Raw genomic sequence first — 13,557 nt, 5'->3', positions numbered from 1 at the left:
GAACTCCCTAAATGATAAAAGAACAAACTATCCTACAATGTACCTTGAAATTTATTCCATGGCCCAATTTTGAAATGCAAACTATATTTTATGTTATGTAAGTGCATCTACAGTTGTTAGTAATCTCTCTCCTTATGTACAAAGTATTTTACTCTCTTGTAACTTCAGTCTTGACCATCTTATAATTCTATATTTGCTCTTTAGTTGATTGGATCAAAAGATATTTGGTGACTCACTTATTACTATTTTTTTAAACTTCTTTGCCCCTCTAGCTTTATATCTGAAACCCATTAGACTACCAGCAAAAAAAACAATTAAAATGAGCAATCTTATAAGTTTTGCCACAAAATGAGAATGTCAAGAGGAAAGAAGATTATACATACACAAGGGCAGTTGGAGTTTTTATACAATTTGGCATTCTATTAAAGTTTCTTTGTTGGTTGTCATCCTGATTAGAGTCCAGATATGCTAGACCAGACTAGTCCTTATCTGAATGAGCAAAAAATTACTCTAACAGGGATTGAAACCAACCCAATGAAGTCCTTGTATCTATTAAGATGAAAAGGATTGAGGAGGAAAACTATAATATCTGTATGATGAAATTAGCATCACTCTGCCTACAAGAATGATTACCCATCTTCGCATTGCAAACTTGTCTTGATCCTTCTCAATGCACGTGATATGATATTGTTGACTGATTCAATGGACTCCACCGTAAGTTTCGCTGCTGGAGAGTTGCTAGTTAGAATTTGAAAAACAACTGTTTGCAGGGATCCTCCATCTGAACATGTTTCCTCTGGTATAGAAGTGATAACCAAAGGCCTCGACTCGAGGCCATCAGAAAGAACTGAGAAACCTGAAGGTAACACTGCAGTATTGCTAGAGTCACGGCCTGTCATGACAGATTTCATGTGTGGAATGTCGACAGAGGCATAGACGATTGTGGATTCATAAGCATTCGTGCAGGTATCTTGAAGGATCCACGTGTCTTCTTTCAGTTTCATAGTCTAAGTATGATTACAGTCTCAATTAGGAAAAGCTAGTGGTGCTAAGTTTGTGCAATGTGGAAAAGAGAGAGGAAAGAAAAGAGAGCTGTAAACCAAATACAGTTCTACTTACTTGGATAGTAACTGCATTTCCTCTGTCCTGACCCATTCCTAAATTTGCAATGGACTGCACTGGACCTCCATCCCACGTAGGTAAAGACATTTGAAAAATTATCAAAATCTCAAGGTATCCACCAAAAAGCTTCACTCAAATATAAGTTAAGTTTAATAATTAACTAACCTCGTGTCTACGGGTTTCATCTCTTAAGAAATCAAATAGTACACGGCGAGAGACGGGCAACCAAACAGATGAAGCTGTACAGAGGATCAGGCCAAGAGGTTCCCCGGGATTTGTTAAGTTCTTCCTAGATGCCACCCTAATGTCATCTCCCGTTTTGCTGATCTTGTTCCATTTGTTATAACTAGATGCCCCAATAGCACAGAAGAAACTCCAGGACATTCTTTGTGCTAACTTGAGTATGCTTTTTCGCCCAGCAAGTGTAGCAACACCTGGTCCATATAGAGAATTTGAAAGCAGATTGCATTTCAGACTCGGAGTTATGATATAAATTATAATCAATCAACCAACACCATGGATTTACCTGTTGAATCTTTTGTGGGAACATTGGTTGCCATGAAGAAGGCTAGGTGCTCACATTGCTGCAGCAGTGTAGCCATCCAGTGCCTCACACCAAAAGCTTGGCCACTGTTGACAATTACATGGTAGAGAGAATGAACTGTGCTCTGCTGGCACTCCAAGTGCTCCACCCAGGTCACCTGAATAATGGAAAATGTGAGCAAGTAGAACTCAATGCCTCATTTACGTTTCTACTAAACTTAAAGCCTTGTCTTCCTTTAGGGGACTTACTTTTTTCGTTAAGGGTTGCATAACTTTGAATATTACTTGATCCTTCTTTTTAAGTTGTATAAAACATTTACTTCAAGTGATTACCATTGATAAGTATTTTTCTTCATCTTTCATATCATTCCTTAACGTGTTCTCCGGGCTAAAAGGTTATTCAAAGTGATTGGATTAACTGCAGGGTTTGGTTAGCGACTAACCTTACAGTGGGCATTGGATTGATCTTGGAGAATGCAGCCAGAGGGTAATTTTCTACATTTCACGAGAGAAGCGTCTATGCTGTTCTCAACCTTGTCAACAGAAACGTCCACAATTGCCCACTGATCTTCACTTAATTGTTTGCAGTATCTGACAAAGTATACTTCTCTCGTGCCCACAACTGGTGTTAGCAACTGCAGTTCTGCAAACATCTGTCCCCAGACCAGTGAGTTAATAACACAAAACCGAAACACTTCTGTTTGGTTGAACTTTGAAAGTAATAAACTTATCTCACCAACTGAACGGCACCATCCCAGTTATCACCTTCACCATCGCATATCACGTCTAATATGGCTGCCTTTGATACTATGTATGGGAACATTTCTTTCCATTGATTCTATAGAAGTAAAAGAATAGACAATAAGATAGCTTGTCGTCACCTTTATTTTACACATTTTAAACTTAAAACAACACGAGTTATTGATAGTGTAAAAAATATATAGAGTGAAAATCTTACGACATCCATAAAACACTGAACAAGCCGAGGCAACTCCATAAATACTACTCCAGTCTCCCTTGATACCTGAATATTTCTGTTACGCCGTCCTCCTCTGGACTTCTCTATTGGAAACTCCTTTGTGTATTCATCATAATTAAGTATTTCTCTTCCAGTCTCAAAGCTCTTTATCCAGAGTGGCTCTCCACAAGTAGCTATCTTAGTAAGCTCTTCTTTTGCTTGATCAACAATATCCACAATCCGCGACTTTTCAAGCCCAAACATGCCAGTGTAAATATCTAAAGCACTAGTATTTTCTTGATCATAATTCCCTCCTGAACTACTACCAGGTGATGTTCCTTGTGGGTAATGTTTTCCCAATGTTGCCTTAAGTTTTTCAACCTGCATTCAAAATTACATCTTCAGGGTCATTGACTATAGTGAATTCTTCCTTAATTTGAAGATTAATTCGTGTTCCAAGTTCCAACCTCAGTTCTAAGTCTGGCATTCTCAATATGTAGCTGTTGTTCTTCAGTGGGAAAAACAGCAGCTTCCTTGCTGGAACTTGCAAATCGACATTTAGGACAAGAAGGAATATTTTTTTTCATGGTCTTCCTTAGTGTCTTATTTTCCTCACGAAATTTATCTAGTTCAGCTTTTAACAATGAATTTTCATGGCGCTCTTGTATAGCCTGCAAGATGAGTCATTTTTACAACAATTAATATAGATAAGGACAAATAACATATACCCCTAACTAGTTTCATTTTATGTAACACTTTGTTTTTTAGTTTGACTCAAGAGATAGATATTCTTTTATAGTACAAAAATATAATTCTATATTTTCATTATATTCTTAATAAAACAATATTTAGAGTCCGTTTGGATCGGCTTATAAGTTGCTTATAAGCTATTTTTAACTTTTTTGAGTGTTTAACTGGTCAGCTTAAAGTCATTTTGTGCTTAAAATAAGCTCAAAAAAATAATTAGACCCATTTGACTTAGCTTATAATAAGTTAGACTACTCTAACTTATTTTTTTTAGCTTAAGCTTATAGGCATAAGCCCATCCAAACAGGCTCTTAATCTTACAAATATTGTAACTCGTTTAAACTACAATTTTTCCTATGTCCAATAAATCACAATCACATGGAATGGGGAGGGAGTAGTCAACATGTTCAGGGTTCAAGACACAAACGTGCTGGAGGTACGGTTTGCGCCATTATAATCATATCCAAGAAAGATTTAATAGACGTTTGGCTATAAAAATTAAAAACTTTTTCACTTTTTTTAAAATTTTGGAGTTGAAGTTGGAGTTATATTTAGCCATAATTTTTTAAATTGTATTTTTTTATTGAAATGTACTTGTTTTGGTTGTGAAAAAGGTGAAAAACTTGTTGTATTCTAAATTCTAAATTCAAGTTATATTTGAAATTTTCATGATCAAACATTGATTTCAGAAAAAAAAAATCCGAAAAAAAGTGAATAATTCTTATGGTCAAATGGGTCCTTAGTTGCGTAATTTTTCTTGGATATGTGACTAAAATATGTACTGTATTAATCAGTCTGTACAACCTAGAGGAGTACAGCTAGACGTTCCCTCAGAAAAAGCGTCGTTAGAAAGCACTCGTTTGGTTCACATAGAACTAAATTAGTCAGGTATGAATTACAGTATTGGAATTGTTCCTTCAATGAATAGTATTGAAATGATTGACTAATATACAATTGACATGCCGTGATTAAAAGCAAATTAATTTGTTACGTTGAGATTTTTTAAGGTCATCTTTATCTTTAAATAGTTTAATCTCTATTTAGCTAGCATACATATTCTTACTTTTAGATTTTTTCGCAGAAAATAATACATAAATATTTGGATAGTTTAATGTGGATATATACTGGCAGGAAACACACGGATTCAAAATATTAAAGAACAAACTACAAATAAGTTAAGAAATTTTAACATGCATTATATAAACATAGAAAGATATTTTTGACATTATATGTACAACGGCAAAGGCTTAAATATGCCCCTGAACTATACGAAATTGCACATATTTGCCCGTCGTTAAAAGTTGGTGCAAAGATGCCTCTAACGTTTTTTTTTTGGCTATATATGCTCTTGAGTTAACGGAAAATATTGGAGGGCATATTTGTTCAGTTTCGCATAGTATAGGGGCATATTTGATCCATTGAAATTCGTGAATATTATGGCACAAATAGTTCTCAGATTTTTTTGTAGTGCACTTTATGCTAGCCAATGATTTATTGCAACTGCATTTTGAAACTCCACACTTATCGTACAACCCTTCACTTTTCTCTCTTATTCTTTCACTTGTTTATGAAATGTGGGAAGCTTCGAGTTCTTTAAATAGTTGTGGAAGGGTTTGTGGATGTGGAGTTGTGGAAGGGTTTGTGGACGTGGAGTTACTGCACTCCATCTCACTTATGGACTTCAAATAATTCTACTAAATTTCGATTATGCGTGAAATTCGCGAAAGGACCAAACCACATTGAATGTTATGTAAGAAATCGTATAAATGCTTAAAATGTGATACTCTTTCTATTATTATTATAAAAAAAATTAGCACTGCGGGAGACATTTTTTCATGTGTCATAAGTTTAATGTAAGTTATCTCCTATTTTATGTTTATGTTTTATTGCGGCAATTGTTGCATCCATTATCGTGTAGATATTGGGATTGAGAAGACGAAAAATATCCAGAAAGAACTATCCAGATCATCAACAAATTGAAAAATAAAAATGGTATTATCATTAGTAAAAAAAATCTTTTGAAAAGGGAAAATGGTGCTCTTGTTTGTGAAAACAGTCTTTAAAAGATGGTTGTAATTGCATCTGCTCTTTTAGTTGTATAATTTTGATGTAATGCAATGGTGGATGGATTGTAATTACAAATGTTTTTTTATGTTTTGGAATGCAATGATATTTTGTACCATAATATTCACGAATTTCAATGGATCAAATATGCCCCTATACTATGCGAAACTGAACAAATATGCCCTCCAATATTTTCCGTTAACTCAAGGGCATATATAGCAAAAAAACAAACGTTAGAGGCATCTTTGCACCAACCTTTTAACGACAGGCAAATATATGCAATTTCGTATAGTTCAGGGGCATATTTGAACCTTGCCATATGTACAATATAATTTTTTAACTAAGGTGGTTTGGATAAACCCTGTGTACCCCTAGCTCTGCCTCTTTTGGATATTAGTATTTGATAGTCAACCAAAGACTCTCACTAGATAGGGAGAAGCTAGCTATTTATTCTTTTGTGACCAACCAAAATTTGCATTAGTTATGTGGTGATAATTTTTTATTGTGCGATGAACCAAATATGATGTGTTAATCCATACTTAATATGACAATTTATACTGGTATTAATTAAATTTATAGAATAATCAAATGACCCCTAAGCAAATATGAGAACAGTGCTGGGACTTCTCTTCGTTATAAAATGGTTACCTTAAATTGGGTTCGTCTATTCTGAAACCAGAACTTAACTTGGTTTGGATCAAGACCCAACTGCTTGCATAGCTGCTGCCTTTGCTTCTCATCTGGATGGGATGACTCCTTAAATAACCTGTGAAAAGTTTTCTTTATGATAAACACACTTATATAGTCGAGTGAATTAGTACTATGTCAATAGTGTTATTGTTTGAACCTACGCTTCTATTTCTCTGATTTGTTGCTTAGTGTGTCTGTTGTATTTCTTTCTCTTTTTCTTGTTAGTGTTGTTGGGGTCGTCCACTTCGCTTTCGTCATTAAAATCATGATCAATATGAGAAGGTGACCTCATCAGGGGTATAGAATTCTCACTGCTAATCTCAACCGTCGTCTCTTTTCTCCGGCCACCTGCACTTCCGTCATCAACCTCCTCTATCTCCTCGTTTCCATCTCGGAATATTCCAGCCTTCAAAAAATTAAAAAAAAAGACCCAAATTAATAATTTTTTAATATTGATGGTACAGCTAACAAAGACGGGTATCTACTTTCAGCTATTAGTAGAAAGTAATGAAATATTATAACAAGGCTTACAAGAGTGAGGGTGAGATAAACCCGTCAACCGGTCCGGTTTCACCGGTTCAAACCGGTAACCGGACCGGTAAAACTGGAATCGGAGCCGGAACCGGTTAACCGTATATTACTTACCGGTCCGGTTTCGATTTTTTCGAAACCGGAACCGGACCGATTAAACCGGTGAAATTAAAAAAAAAATTAATATAGCCGTTGGGCTGTCCGTTATTGGACCGTTGGCAATGGTCCATTTGCAAAAATGGCCGTTGCCAAACGGCCATAAACTCATTTCCCCCCCCCCCCCCCCCAACCCCCCAAACTTTTTTTTTTAACACTTTAACCCATCCCCCACCCCTATATAAACCCTTCTTCATTTTCATTTTAATCCAAACCAATTCACTCTTCTCTCAAATCTCAATCTCTCAATTATAGTTACTTTGCAACAATTAGCCACTTTAAATTTCTCTCAAATAAATATTATAAAGTCTTATTATAGTTTCAATTATTAATTTTGCAATTATAATATTGTTGGTGGAGTTAGTGATTTTGCAACAATCCGGCCATAAACTCATTTCCCCCCCCCCCCCCCCAACCCCCCAAACTTTTTTTTTAACACTTTAACCCATCCCCCACCCCTATATAAACCCTTCTTCATTTTCATTTTAATCCACATCAATTCACTCTTCTCTCAAATCTCAATCTCTCAATTATAGTTACTTTGCAACAATTAGCCACTTTAAATTTCTCTCAAATAAATATTATAAAGTCTTATTATAGTTTCAATTATTAATTTTGCAATTATAATATTGTTGGTGGAGTTAGTGATTTTGCAACAATCTGAAGTAGCTTTGGTGGATTTGCAATTCTAGCCGCCTTCACTTTGTTGGAAATTAATCCGGCAATTTGGTACCTTCGTTCCAACTCTATCTTTATTTTTCGCAATTTAATTTACGCAATTTAATTCTATCAATTTAATTTGTTGCAATTTATTTTCTTGTGATTTATTTGAGTGTGATTTAAATTAATTCTATTTAATAATGACAAAGAGATTTAGACGTGGTGCCGGTAGTAGTAGTGGTATTGTTAGGGGTGGGCTTAATGAGGAAATATTTGTGGAAGAAACACCTAATTTAGGTATTGATGTTGGTGGAAATAATCCACTTTTAGGTCATGAGGCAATGCAACAACATTTTACCGACACTTTTAATGAAATTGATGATGATGATGAAACACAAGCCCCCAAAAATCCCATAGGAGATACATGTCCTGCACAATCACATACACAAGACAAATTGCCTAGAACTCGTAAGCCAACCGCTAAAATTTGAAAATTTATGACTAAGGATAGGGAAAGCCAAACAGCTAAATGTACCCTATGTGGACAAGTATTTGCTTTTAGGCAAGGAACTAGTAAGGATGGTGGAACGGGTACACTAAATGGTCATATGAGAAAGAAACATATGGATGTTTGGGGAGAGCAAACGGGTTCAAATGTGGGGGGTATTCAAATGACGATAGACCCACGAACCGGTAGAAATTTTAAGTATGACAAGAAAAAAGAGTGTGTAGAAATAGCTAAAATGGTAGCTTATGATTGTTTACCATTTTCCTTTCCTTCGGGTTTGGGGTTTGTTACTTAAATTCAACGTTGTTATAATCCGTTATTTGAGGGTATTCCTAGAAGTACTTGTAGAGCGGATGTTATAGATTTGTATAAAAAATATAGATTTTATTTGCGCCATGTATTTAATTTTTTAAATTGTAATGTTTCTCTTACCGCTGATTTGGGTCTTAGTCTTAACAAGTTAGATTTTTTTGCTATTATATGTCATTGGGTTGATGACAATTGGATTATGCAAAAAATAATTATAGCTTTTTTATATGATGAAGGAAAAGGTCGTCACGATGGAAATTTTTTAGCGGATTCAATGTCTACTATTATGAGATTTTTTAATACTTATAGAAAAACACTTTGTATTGCTTTAGATAATGCTTCTAATAATACAAAGGCGATTGGCCTTTTAAAAAGAGAATTAAACCCTCCGCTAAAAAATATTTTTCATGTGAGATGTAGTTGTCACATTTTAAATTTAATTGTTAAAGATGGTCTTGTGTGTTTTGACGATTCTATTCAAAAAGTTAGAGATGCGGTTGCGTTTCTTTTTTGTAATGCTAATAGGGGAAGACTTAGACATTTTAAGAATGCTTGTGTGGAAAATAACCTTAGACCTAGGAAAATTCAAGTAGAAATTGAGACTAGGTGGAACTACACTTACATTATGCTACAACAAGCATATGAGTATAGGATTCTCATACAACAAGTTCACAACAAATATAATATTAATAGTGATGATTGGTTAAATTTTACGCATTGGGAAGATGTTAAAGAACGTGTTGAACTCTTAGAAATTTTTTATAATGCAACTCTTGCTTTTTCTAAACAATTCTATCCCACAGTAACCGGAATTTTAGCCTAGTTAGCGAAAATAGCTAGAGTTTTACAAGAGTACAAATATAAACCCGGTTATCAAGCGGCTATTTTTGAAATGATAATCAAATTTAAGAAGTATTTTTTTTTCCATCCCAACTTTATTTATATTGAGTTCTCTTTTAAATCCTTGTTTAAAAGTGTCTTATACTAAAGCATTGGTTGGTCAAATTTATACATTTTTAGAAATTGAAGAGGGAGTTCAACCATCTTTAGCTGAAGCCGAACTCGCTATTAATGACGAGTTTAGAAAAGTTTTTACTCATTATTCTAATTTGGAAGAACGTGCTACACCTGTTGCTCCACACCCTACTACTTCTCAAAGTAGCAAAAAGGGCTTGACGGGTTTGTCGCATTTAAAAGTTTTACATTCACAGCCAACTCCTTCTTGTAGTGCAAACTTTGATGAATATAACTTTTATTTGATGCAGCCAAATATGGATATCAAGGGATGAATTTGACGTCTTAGCATGGTGGAAGAAGTACAAGGCAAGTCATCCGATACTCTAAAGAATGGCTCGAGATATCCTTACGGTTCAAGTATCAACCGTGGCTTCGGAGAGCGCATTTAGCCAAAGAAGACAACAAATTGGAGACCATAGACATTCATTATCCGGCTTTAGCTTGCAAGTACTAGTGTGCATTCGCGATTGGATTAGATCGGAGAGACGCAACCAAAATTTAGAAGCGGAGGAAGGCGAAGAGGAAGAAATTGAAGATTTGATAGCAAGTGGACCGGACCAAATGGAAGACTTTGAAGATATCTCCATGGCCGAATATGATATGGGGGAAATTAACGAAATGATTGAGAATTGGTGATTTTATTATTCTATTATTTCTTTACAACTCATGTATTATTTGCAAGTTAAAAAAAAAAAAAAACTACAACTTGCAAATAAATGTTATCCAAGAATGAATAAAATATATGGCTCATTGAGCTTTCTTCTATTTACTTGTGTTCATATTTTTACTTATATTAAGTTAGGAATATACCTAAAATATACTAAGAATATACTTATGATATACATCTACTTAAATTAAAAACTAGAAAGTTATATACTTGATAAATAACTAAAATATACTAAGAATATACTTATAATATATTGTATACATACATACACACACACACACATATATATATATATATATATATATACACGTATATACGAATTTATAAACTTAGAAAAAAATTAAGCTATAAATAACTTAAGTTATAATATACAAGTTATAAGTATACATAGTATACAGGGGAAGACCCAAATAGTGGATTATTGGTAATACAGAGAAATGCGGTAGTAAAATTAGAACAACTAAGTATAAGTAGTTGGTTTCATATTAAGAAATTTTTAAACGATTGTTTTTACTACTGTACTATTAGTGAAAATGCGTTTGAACAAAAATTAGGTAAAAAATTATTTAATAAACTACCAGGAGCCTTAGGAAGAGAAATAGAAGATTGATGGAATAAGAGAGACGGAGTAGTGCAAAATCCTAATCTAAAATGGTCTATAGGACATAGAATACAACATATAATGGATATACTACAAGAGAAATACACCCATATACAAATACAAAAACAGCTAAAACAAAATGAAATGAATTTTTGTAAAAGCGTAGTTTACACTACACAAAGCTATGATAAAGACAATTACAAAAAGAAAAAACATAAAAAATACATAACACATTATAATAGAAATTATCCTCAATATAATAGAAAAAAAATATTATCTTAGAAAATCAGCAGCCAGAAAACCTTATTTAGACAGAAATAGGCATGTAAGAAAATATCGAACAGAAAGGAATTATAAAAATAAACTAGAATGCTTTACTTGTGGAAGTGTAGAACACTTAGCAAATACATTGTTACACCTCGAAAAAAAAAATCGTTCATGCACAGTGGATTGACTGACGAAGGGCATGATGCACATGATGTGTTGATAAGTAAGGAATAATATTTAATGATTCTAAATGAGGTTTCAAAGATATTTGAGGTAGGAGACGAAAGTTGTTAAGGAAAGCAAGGTATATGTGGTGCGTCGGGCCAGAATTACGAGTGTCGAATTAATGGTGTCTTAATGGAAATTTGGAGGAGAGTTATAATTTCCCTTATATTGGTAATGAAGTGTTAAGTAAGTTTCAAGAAGGACCCATAAGCCAAATATGAGCATAAGCCATCCAAAAGGGCGAGTTAAGGAAAACATTTTCGGATGATCTGGTTTGGAGGGGACAAAACTCTATTATAAAGTTGGAATTTGGGAAAAACACCACATTATTAAAGTTGTAGATAATTGAAAGAGCTTTCTAACCATAGGTCGTGTGCCCCCACAGCATATCGGTATCAAAAGTTATGGCCATTCTACGACAGACTGTTACGGGCACCATCCGCGACACCATCCGCGAATCGCGGATGACCTGCGACTCGCGGACACGACCCGCGACAACGCCGTTTCATCGCAGATTGTGCCAGTGAGGTTCGGTCATCTGGCAAGCTCCGCGACACCACCTGCGACTCGCGGATCATGCTCGCGACTCGCGAAGCGTGTCGCATGTTGTGTCAGTCCAGAATCTTCTGGACAATTATATATAGACCCAACTTCGTTTTTAACCCATTTTTTCACCATTTTTGGTCCGAAAACCCTCTAGAACCCTCCCTAAACTTCCATCCACAAGAAAAATCAAAGGAAACCAAGATTAACAATATCAAATCCATGAATCAAAGTGTATGAAATCCAAGTAAAGTTCATCTTCCTCAAGGAAATCCAAAGAGAGAAAGTAGGGTTTTGGTGCTAGAAGGGAAAACTCCACTCAAGGCTTGTTCAACCATCATTCAAGGTAAGTTTTATGACTTTCTCATGGTGATTAAAGTATTTATACGTTGAAACACTTGGATTATAGGAGAGTGTAGAAAATGGGTTACAAATATGGGAATAGTGACGATTTTGAGTTGTAACTTAATATGAATCGTGATTCTTCGTATGTTACGAGTATAGCTATGTTATAAATGATATCAAGAACACAGGAGAAACATTATATGGGGATGAAGGTAAGGTTGTAGTATGTTTATGACTATGGATGACCATAAGAGTAAATTGTAGGAATTGAATAATGACGATGATATTATGAATGCTATTATTGATGTTTGGGAGTTGAAATATGGCATGGAGAGAGTAGTATAAACAAAGGAAATGCTGCCCAAATTTTCCTAGAAATAGTAAGCACGTTTAAGTAATCGATTGACTAATGTTAATACGACTTCTCTTGAAGGTAGAAACGTGAGCATCAAAGGAGAACAAGCAAGCGATAAGAATAGTAAACGTCAAAGGTATGTGAGGCTAGTCCTTTCTTTCTATGGCATGAATCTGATGGTATGATTCCCCTTTCTCTACATGAATTCTCTATATATACCCCAGAAAGTCAAGAGTCTAGGATCATGAATAGCTATATGAGGTAATAGATATGCTATGAGTACAATGATGATAAGCTTGAGCCTAAAGACTCTAGAGTTCATGTTATGACATACACTCACTTTATACACTACTTCCTTCATGGTGAGGCAGGATACGTATAGATGTCCATAATGAAGTCGGGGGATCACGACCCTACGTCACCTCGACAAAGTATAGTTATGCCTTACATACTCAGTACAATATTCGTACTGACGTCCGTTTTCCTTGGACGCTGTGTTCATGCCCACAGGTAGACAGGGAGACGACGCAGACTCATAGGAGCTAGCAGCTGATTCGAGAGCACTCCATCGTTCGGAGGTGCTTATGATTATCTTTTTGTATATATGTATTTTGGGCATGACGGGGTCTTGTCCCGTCCTTATGTTTAGCACTCCAATAGAGGCTCGTAGATACGCAGTGTGGGTTAGATGGTCTCACGAGATGCTATTTAGTATAAATGTTATTTTGATGGCCAAGAGGCATATATATAAGTATTTATGTTTTATATGAAATATGATTTTCCTACGATTTGAGTATAAAAGTAATAAAAGAACATGAAATGAGTATGATGAGACATAGAACGAGTGGTGCTCGGTGGTTAGCCCCGGGTACCCGTCGCGGCCCCTAGTCGGGTCGTGACAAAAGTGGTATCAGAGCAGTTCAGTCCTAGGAAGTGTCTACGAGCCGTGTCTAGTAGAGTCTTGTTTATGGTGTGTTGCGCGCCACATTTATAAACAGGAGGCTACAAGGCATTTAGGATGGTTACTCTTCTTTCATCTCTAAGATCGTGCGATAGAGCTAAGCCGTAGGAAATGAGATTTCTTATACTAACCCCTAATTGCAGCAGAAGAATGGTAATGATAGAAGAAAGTGATTGATGACAATGAAAGCTACGGAGGTAAGCCCCTTCGTCGAGGCTACATTATCGAAATATGTAATACTATGATGATGAATTGATTGTCAGAAAGTAAGTCAGTGTTCATATGATA

At 35.2% G+C, this 13,557-nt stretch overlaps 1 pseudogene; it reads right to left on the bottom strand.

The window, feature by feature from the left end:
- Nucleotides 1-329: 329 nt before the first annotated feature.
- The window catches only part of LOC132616746 (homeobox-leucine zipper protein GLABRA 2-like), a 29,613-nt pseudogene continuing 16,385 nt past the window's right edge, over nucleotides 330-13,557 (bottom strand).

Source organism: Lycium barbarum, chromosome 1, assembly GCF_019175385.1.
Source record: "Lycium barbarum isolate Lr01 chromosome 1, ASM1917538v2, whole genome shotgun sequence".
NCBI lineage: Eukaryota > Viridiplantae > Streptophyta > Magnoliopsida > Solanales > Solanaceae > Lycium > Lycium barbarum.
Note: the sequence above shows the minus strand (reverse complement) of the source record. Positions and strands in the feature narration are given on the sequence as shown.